This window comes from Acanthisitta chloris, unplaced genomic scaffold (genome assembly GCF_000695815.1).
Source record: "Acanthisitta chloris isolate BGI_N310 unplaced genomic scaffold, ASM69581v1 scaffold31424, whole genome shotgun sequence".
In the NCBI taxonomy this organism is placed as follows: Eukaryota; Metazoa; Chordata; class Aves; order Passeriformes; family Acanthisittidae; genus Acanthisitta; species Acanthisitta chloris.
This window is the reverse complement of record NW_008668317.1, coordinates 64247-73427: the sequence shown is the minus strand read 5'-3', so window position 1 is coordinate 73427 and position 9181 is coordinate 64247. Positions and strand designations below refer to the sequence as shown.

At 40.3% G+C, this 9181-nt stretch overlaps 1 protein-coding gene across 1 annotated transcript in view; it reads left to right on the top strand.

The window, feature by feature from the left end:
• The first annotated feature begins 473 nt into the window (after positions 1-473).
• KIAA1598 (KIAA1598 ortholog) overlaps positions 474-9181 on the top strand; it is a 51322-nt gene continuing 42614 nt past the window's right edge. Inside the window, exons 1-2 of the mRNA XM_009072842.1 lie at positions 474-518; positions 8306-8366. The gene's annotated coding sequence lies outside the window, so the exon portion shown is untranslated. The remainder of the gene's footprint in view (positions 519-8305; positions 8367-9181) is intronic.

The window sequence follows — 9181 nt, the reverse complement described above, 5'->3', positions numbered from 1 at the left end:
CCTCTCATAGGACTCTTGTTGGAAGAAAGCATTAATAAACAAATGAATACATAAAGGTGCTCAGCTACTCTGGAGGTGCCTATGTGTAACAGTATTGCATTAACCATTCTTGCTAGCATTGATCTGTAACCCGAGCCAGTGTGGCTTTAAAATGGTGACTGCAAACCAGTATATTCACCTTGTAATTTTTTAACTCAGTCAATAAGATTGTTTAACTCTACATTGATCAAAAATTGATTGTGTTTGGAGCTACCATCTCTTGCAGACACTTTCTAATTGCTTCAATTCTAGAAGGATACCTAGTTCATAGGCTATTAATAAGCTGTTAATGAAGTTTATAACCCATGTTATTTAAGAAGTCTGTGCAGACAGACAGAAGAGTCTTCAGTTTAATGAAATAGAGAACTAATTTGGGAAGATGTGCTGCTAAATTAACTTTTTTTCTTTTTTAATTTTCTTCTGTAGCTATTGGCGAATATGAAGAGCTTAGAGCAGAAAATAAGAAAACGAAAGAAGAGGTTTGTATATATCAATTATTCCTTGTACTAAAATGCTAAATATCAGAATACCTTGTTGTCTGTGGCAGGTTGTTGTCTGCTTTTATGAGTTCACTCATACTTAATAAGTATTACTTATACCTGTGTGTTTTAAGGAGCAATGAATACAACTCCCACAATTATTCTCTCTGTCCCACTCCAGTTCCTATAAATATATTTTAAGTGATTGCTGCTCTACCCAGTTTGCCTGTGATTATAGTGTGAACATAGACCAACTCAAGTGTTTAGATAAAATTGTTTGTCTTGGAGCTAAGTCTTGTTTTATTGCACCTTGATTTGCACAAGGGACTTATTGAAAAGAAAAATAGAACAACTTCCCTCACCCAGCCCCTCTGAACATTCAGAATGTGGGAATATGATTTCTGAAGGTATTTAAAATCTTCCCCTTCCCCCCCAAAACAACAAACCTTTCACATCCAGTTTTTAATGGGAGAGCAAGATGTCTTGCCCCACCTTGCAGAATGGTACTGCAGCATGAAATGGATTCTCAGGATATCACACATCTTTCTGTGACATCTGTGTGCCTGTCCAGTGTGAAGAGAAGCTTTGAATGTGTGGACTGAACTTCAGGCTTCTTTTTTTTTATGTGCAGGGATACTGGAGTAAGGAATAATGATTGCTTTCTAGACTGCTCATTGTAGTTATGTTGAAGTTTTCTAAAAGTAAAATGAAGCACTTTTGGTAAGGTATGTCTTTCCACCCAGGACTCTTGTCCATCTGACAGAGCTGCTTTCTGCCAGGCAGCCAGTGGGATCAGAGAGGTCTGAGCGAGATGTGATGACAGACTTGTATTGCATAAATCCATGTCAGTGTGTCGTGGTTTAACCTCAGCTAGCAGCCAAGAACCACGCAGCTGCTTACACTCCCTCCTCCCCGCTCTTCACCCCCAACCCGGAGGAATGGGGAGGAGAACAACTGGAGTAAAATATGTGGGTTGAGATAAGGACAGTTTAATAACAATACAGAGCAGAATGAGCCACAATGCCAATAGATAATGAAAAGAAACCAAAATCAGTGATGTACAATACAATTGCTCACCACCCGCGGACCGGCGCACCCCGAACCTCCCCCAGGATCGGCCCCTTCCGGCCTGGAACACCGGGCATGACGTGCCATGGTGGGGAATATCCCTTTGGCTAGTTCAAGTCACCTGTCCCGGCTATGCTCCCTCCCAATTTCCTGTGTATCTTCTCACTGGTAGAGCATGAGACACAGGCAAGAAAATGTCCTTGGTTATGATAAACACAACCCAGCAAAACCAAAACAACAATGTATTATCACTTCTGAATTCAAAACACTGCACTACACTAGCTACTGAGAAAATTAACCCCATCCTGGCTAAAACCAGGACACAGTGTGCAAAAGGTTTTTAGCAGATACCTGCCAAAAGGAACTGTGGTCACTGGGAGCCTCTTGCCAGTTCCAGATAGTGAGGAATGCAGAGAAGTCAGTGCTACACTGTATCGTAAACAAAATTCTCCCTTCTCCAGTGTTAGTGAGCTGAATATGTAAGAAACCTCTTAATTTTCAAATTCATGTGAGCTGCCAAGGGGTGTAAGTTTAATTTAGCTTTTTCTGAAGTAATTTTGGAAGGGTCATCTTTAGTCCAGTTATAAATGTTGTGATTCAAGGCTGTTATGGGAAGACGTTGTCCTTGACTGTTTTCTCATTAATAAAGAAAACTTGAAACTTATCTTCACTTATGATTCAGCAACCATTATGTGTATTTCCACTGAGGTTAGCATATTGTACTTATCTCTTGCCTATCCACTAACCTCCTTGTCTTTTCACTTTGCTTGTTGCTGCATTCCTGTTCTGTTTTCCTATACCAGTCTCAGATAACCAAGGAAATCTATCCTCTCTATTCACTGTTCGGAAGAAGTGCTCACAAGAAGAGGAGAATGAGTTAGACCAAGTCTCCATGTAGCCCAGAATCCTGTCTCTGACAGACACACGGGGAGACATGTAAGAGCATGTTTAACAGCTCAGCAGATTACTCTTCTAGTCTTCAAACCACTGGCAGCCTGGGGCTTCCTCCACTGCTCTCTTCCTTTAGTTTGTCCTGTGGTGGTTTTTGGCTTCCATCACTTGTGGGAGTGCCACACCCGGGCTGTCCACCACATGCAAAACAGGCTCTCCAGCTTTGCCTTGACCCCTAGTCATGCTAGCTTTGATGTTTCTTCAACAAAGCTGTGTTTAGCCTGCGGAGGGGGCAATGAGGAAACTTTTCTTGAGCTGCATTTTTATTTAGAATTTTTTTTCTTCAAAAGCAATTTCTATGAAACATTTTGTGTCCAAAATTGTGATGGAATGAGATCTTCTGAGGTTCTTTCTTCCATTATGCTCTTATTTCTTCCATACTCCTCTCTCTCACAAGACTTCTTTCCTACACCTGCATATTTCTAGGCACTCCTATGTGTTTCATCTGGAGGCTGGTATGAAGGTTTTAAGAATACTTGCGTAATAACTGAAAATCCTTTAACCCTGAGCACGTGGGGATTACATTCCCAGTTGAGCAAATCAGTTAAATACGTGCTCCGGGATGGAGGATTTTCAGTTGTTACACAAATATTCTCCATCCAAGAACCTCCATCCTGCAAATTGGTGTTCTTGTGTAAGCAGTCCTGGTTAATTGTTTAAGTGCTTGGCCTCAAGTGGTTGTGAGGCCCTAAGTGCATTTCTTCCACAAAAAAAAGAATCTACTGATACAGAGTTCATGGTTATGTTTGCTTACAGTGCCAGTGCTGGAACAAACTATTCCTTGCATTATTGCAGAGCAGGGTAATCCTGAAAGCTTGTTAGCATCTCTAACCTTCTATCTTAGTTTATGCTTTGCAAGTTCAAACCTGCTGCTGCAAGAAATGTAGCATAGGCTAACTGTGCCTGTGGGTCTGGGAAGTTGTGGGTGATTTCTGTTCCAGTTTTTGCCACTGTTTGTGTGTATGAATGTAAGCAAATGACTTCCTCTGGATCAGTTGTGGTCACATAATTACATCAACAGAAGAAAGAGAAATTAATTTTTTTTAGAAGACAACTTGCAGACTGTTTGTGCTAACAGGAGTTAGCAGTCTGTGTGTCTGTACTTTTGACCCACTTGGTGGAATATTTTTCTAAGTCACCACTACGCTTGTGTGGCTCTGAAAGATGAACTGTGCATGCATAAATGATCCTAGTTGCTATTAGACACATGGAGCTTGGTGGATAATGAGCGGCTAGCTTGAGATGTAATTTTCATTTTTGAAATTTATGCTCTTTGTTCCATATTTTTTCTTAAGATTGGAAAGTAAATTGTCTCTTACCTAGGTTACTTTGTTCAAAGCACTGCTGCTTAAAAGGATTCTAATAACTATGAAAATTCAGGAGCAAAATGTAAGATCTTTGATCCATAGTGTATCTTCCTCATTGCTTTGCAAAACTGTCAGTTTGGAGAGCACTGGTGGGATCTCTGACAGCATTTCTGAAGGCATTTTTTTCAGTAGGATTCTTAAATACTTTCAGAAAGTGAAGCAAAAATTATATTGGCAGATTACATCTCTTAGGTCACCTGTTTTATTGAAGTAACCCAACTGAAGGTGTGTATACCAGTCCCCCAAAAATAGATAACTAACGTTCAGTTGCACACAAATGTGGATAACTTAATATGCAGTTCTGACATATTCAGAGTCAGATCATGAATAAATATTTGACTACTTGCTAATCAGACAGAAATGACTCTGAAAGCTGGGTTTGACAGTGTTTTGTCATGCTGCCAGTAGGGGGAAAAAAAAAAAGCAAGACAGCTATCCAAAACAGTAGGTGTAATACTGTATCTCTGATACATCATTCATGGTGTTTGCTCTGTTCAAGCACATGTATAGAGTGGATTATATGTTTTGTCACAAAGTGGGAATGGGGAAGGAATTCTGCCTTGATGACATGCTCATTGTTTTTGTAAGTAGAGTATAGAAAATGTCATAGGATACTTTTGAGCCACTGTACCAAACTCATAATTTTAGAACAAGCATTAAATCTGCATAAATTTCACAATCTATGTAAATGGGAGAAATAATTGTGTCTTTTGTTGCTTAGCAATGGCTTAATTGACTATATGGCTACTACGTGAACTTCTTGAATCTTAATATCTGGACTGAACAATCTCCTTCTTGTTTTTGCCCTTTGAAGGCCTTTTACTCAAGTCAGTAGGAGCTTAGTGCAAAATAGTTGGCAAGAAAGAAGCCTGTTAGTAGAGAATAGACAAGAGACCCAGGCTTCCCTGGAATTAGTGGCAGAGAGTCATTAGGCTGGTGGGAGTGATGTGTGGAGACTGTGTGTCCACAGGCTTCCAGCTGGTTGTGTGCATCAGCTTCCCATCATCACATTGCAGTGTCAGGTTCCCATGATGATGTGTATCCTGGCTCCAGGTACAGGTTGAGTTAATGTACTGCTAATTCACCTGGCTCTAGGAGCAATATTTGGTTTGAACACCAGGCTTGGACATACACATGCTTTGTAAGCAGTCAGCATATTACTTCTCCCTACTGGAAATTGAAGTATTGCCTCAAATCCTGTGTACCCAGAAGGCAGAAATATAAAAATGAGTGGGATTGACAAAGCTGCTGAACTTGAGCCTGCAAAGATGAAAAATTGTATGGAGTTATTCACAAAATTAATTTTGGCAACTGGATTGTTAATTTGTTTCTGAAAATACAGATGCAGTGCCTTTTTATTGCTAAGAGATCATCAAATTCTGTAGCTAGTTCAGGACTTGGAATATTGTCTGTTTATTTATTTATTTATTTTAGATGAGATAATGGTGCTATAAATATTAGATTAAAATATGCTAAATAAAATTGTATAAATGCTTATTTTCCTTTGCAGAGAAGCTGGAACTGTTAACAGAATTAAGTTAAGAACAGAAAACTGACCAACAATTCAGGAGTTACAGACTTGTCTATTTTAGTCAAGGGTACTCTTGAGTATGGAGCTATCCCTGAATTTTGACAAGGGGAGACCTAGGAAATACTTGGAAGTTGTTTCTCCTTAACAGTTGCATGTGCTTGAATGTGAAAGCAAACAGCAGATTTTATAGTTATGTTGTGCTCTTTGCCTTTTAAAATTTAGGATTAGTGATACTTTTGTCAATTAACAATTCTACTGCATGTGCCTCAAATCGGTGTTTTGTAAAGTGAGGTGGTTGTGAATTTTTAAGGCTTTTTTGCAGATTTTTGTGAGCACCTCATGCATCTAAATGTTGATATTTTTTAAATTAAACTGTTTTAAAGGTAAGGTCAATTTATTTTAAAGGGTGCCAATGGTTTTATTATGAAATTTAATCATAGTGTTTGGTATTTTGCGTAACATTCCAGTTTGAAACACTGCAAGTAGTTAACAGACATGCTCAACTTTTTCTAATTCTTAGGGGATAAACTAGGGTTGTTGTTTTTTTTGGAGGGACCTGTAGCAGCTCTGCTTGCATGAGTCTGATTGCAAGACAGAAGGCAAAGTGCTTTCCATTGATCATTTCAGCAAGGGCAACAATCTCCTACTCTCCTTTTCTTCCTCCTCTTTCATTCTGAAGCACAGTAGCAGCAAAAGGAAAATAGTGAGAAAGCTGCAACTGGGAGCAGGAATTGCTCTGCAGAGACCCAAACCTAGAGACCCTGATTGTGCAGAGAAATGTCGCAGTTATGAGAATAGTCAGCCTGCCACGGTCCAAATGGAGCTCTCTGCAAATAGCACTCGAGGTGAAGTGGAGTAGGTCATTTAACTTCCCCTTTCACTGCACAGGGAAAGCTGTTATGCCTTACAGCATGTTGCTGGCGGATTTTAAAAGGAGTTTTTCCAGTCAGTGGGATAGGGAGTGTACCTCAAGATAGGGAGTACATCAAGGTTTCCATCAGCAAGAAAGTGTCATTGACTTCCACAGGCAACAGATCCTTAAAATGCTAATCTTCCTGGGTTTTAAACTGAGCATTAAAGGCATTTGCTCACTTAATGTGCAGTGGGCTGAAAGCTTGCAGCGTGCAGAGAAATCCGTGGGAGAAGTATGCCAGTGTGACTACAGTGTCTTTCTTGTAAAATGTGAAGAGGCAGCAGCTCACACTGATCCCCTTTTGCAGTGGAACTGCTCTGGAGGAGCAATCAGAAATACTTTCTGCGTCTTTCACTGCCTTCTGTTCTCAGACTGCACTTCTGCCAGCAAGGTAACACAGGTTTTTGCTGAGGAAACTGAGAGGGAGGGCAGCAAACAGCAAGATTCATGCACAGATTTCCCTTCCCCACCTCTCCTGTGCAAGATTCTCTTAACAGCTTCTTTGTTACCAGGGCCACATGAAACGGTGAGTCCTTGTCCGGCGCCACTTGCTCATCACGTCTTGCTTCTTCTGCAGCTCTGCCTTGTTTCACAGACCTTACAGCAGCTGGTGACTGACCTGTCCCCCTTGCTCAGCCTTTGTCTCTTGCCTCATCCCTCCAGTGCCACAAGAAGAGAAATTGCTTGTTGAGTGCCGTTCCTTTTGCTCCCACAGATAGCCATCAGCTGCATGGAGGCTGCCCCTGAGGTGACACCAATGGCATCCTCATCTTGCCCAAGAGCAGATCCTTATTTGGGCCTCATCCAAGGTCCTCTGGAGCCGATAAAAGGATTCTCTTGAATTTGGCTGCCTTTGAATCAGTCTCTCCCCCTTCTTGTTACTTAACAGCAGGCTCCTTTCCCAGCTAACTCAAAGTGGCTCCTCATGTGGAAAAACTGAAAATCGAGCAAAATCATTTCAGGTTTTTTGTTGTTTGGTTGGGGTTTTTTCCCCCCACTTCTGGTCTAGGAGCCAATATCCTTGTAATTTGAGTTAGTCTGTAAGGAGCTCAGTCACACAGATCTCTTCCAGAAGTTAACTCATGGTCTAATGTTGATTTACGACTGTGAACATGCACAGCCGCGTGTGAGGAAGGATGTCTGGTACACTGTGTGTGAGAGACACGTTGTGTGCCAGTCATACTTCCCCCCCCAAGTCATGTGTTTTTCACGATGTGGTTAATCACTGACTGTGTCTCTTGTGAAGGTTTACTCATTCCTTTGAGTTCTTTCATTTATGTATAGAAGGGCTTTGCTTACAGAAGTCTATTTAACATCTGTTTTATTCTTTTCTCTTTGAAGAAATCTTTCCATCATAAGATCAATGTTTGCAGCCCTGTGTAGTGTTAGCATTAACCCAGAAATTAATAAAACTGGGGTGATGGGAAATCTTGAAAGCATGAAAATTAGTGTCTTCCCCTCTACAAGACTGAAGCTTTGCTCATGATGTTATGAAACTAAGCAGCATGTCCCCATTTATTGGCTTTGAGTTTTTCCTTGCACATGGTAGGTGCAGAAATGTAGGCCTCTTTTCAAAGTCTATTTGTGTTAAAGAAACTAGACTTAAGGCATATTTTTGGCATGCAAAGTATTGCTTTTGCTGTTGGTGTAATGTGGATGACTATTTATATCGGTTTTGGGTAATGTGTCTCTTCTAAAATATTTTCAGAATAGCTCTGAATTGGAACCTAAAATCAAGTGCAACTTGCTAGTTTAAGTAGGAAATACTCTGGGTAGTTAATATTTTATGCATAATTTCCATCGATCTTACACAACTGAGAGCAAAAAGAAATGATGCTTTGATAGGCTTCCCTATTGTTACTGTGCTGGTGATTGATCTTTGTTGATTTTGCATGTTGTGACTGCTAATTAAATAACTGGGACCAGTGTTTCATTTCAATTTTCTCTTCTCTTACAGTGTGACAAAATCAAGCAAGAACGAGATGAGGCTGTCAAAAAACTGGAGGAGTTTCAGAAAAGTAAGCTGATAACACTAGTGGTTTTTTCTTGATGTAGGCAGTTCTGAACATCATTCTGCATACTCTGCATCAGTGTTGACAATGCTGAGATTCAGGTCCACTTGCTGTTTCTCCTTCAAAGCCTTGTTTTATGGAGCTAATCCAGTGAGACTTTGCCCATTGTCAGACTAACTGCTGTTACACCATTTGTACCTTCTGACACAGGTAGTCATTCTCACGGTGCAAAATGGTGACAATACAGTGGTACAAATGTGGCTCTGTCTCACCTGGATTCTGCAAGTATCTTTTGGAATGACACATGCTTGAAGTGAATGGGATTTGATCCTGTTGCTGAGATTTCTAATAGTAATAATGGGAATTTTTTTCATGAAGGATTAAGACACACCAGTAAAGGTTATTAGGATGAACTGCTCTCTCTTGATAATTTTTAGAGCAAGTTACATCTTGTCTGGGCTGTGAGAATGTCAATATTCAGTTTTACACTTTTATGGTAATGGTTCTATTGAAACCGTATGGTGTCTGGAAGCAACAAAGCACATCTAATGGGAGTGGAAGTATCCTAGTGGAATAGCTCCTTAGAAGAGACAATTACAATAGGATTGTGGTCTGTTATGTCTGGTTTGTGCCAGCATGGTGAACTGCACGATGAAGCATCAGAAATGTGGATGAAGTTAATGCGGGAGAAGGAAATCACATGGTCTATACTTTTGTGTGACTGTGTTAGTAGAGGAACTTGCTCACTCCTGTTTTATAATAGTTCCTATGATACAATTATGGAAAATAATCTAAAATCAACAGGAATTATCTGCTGCCTT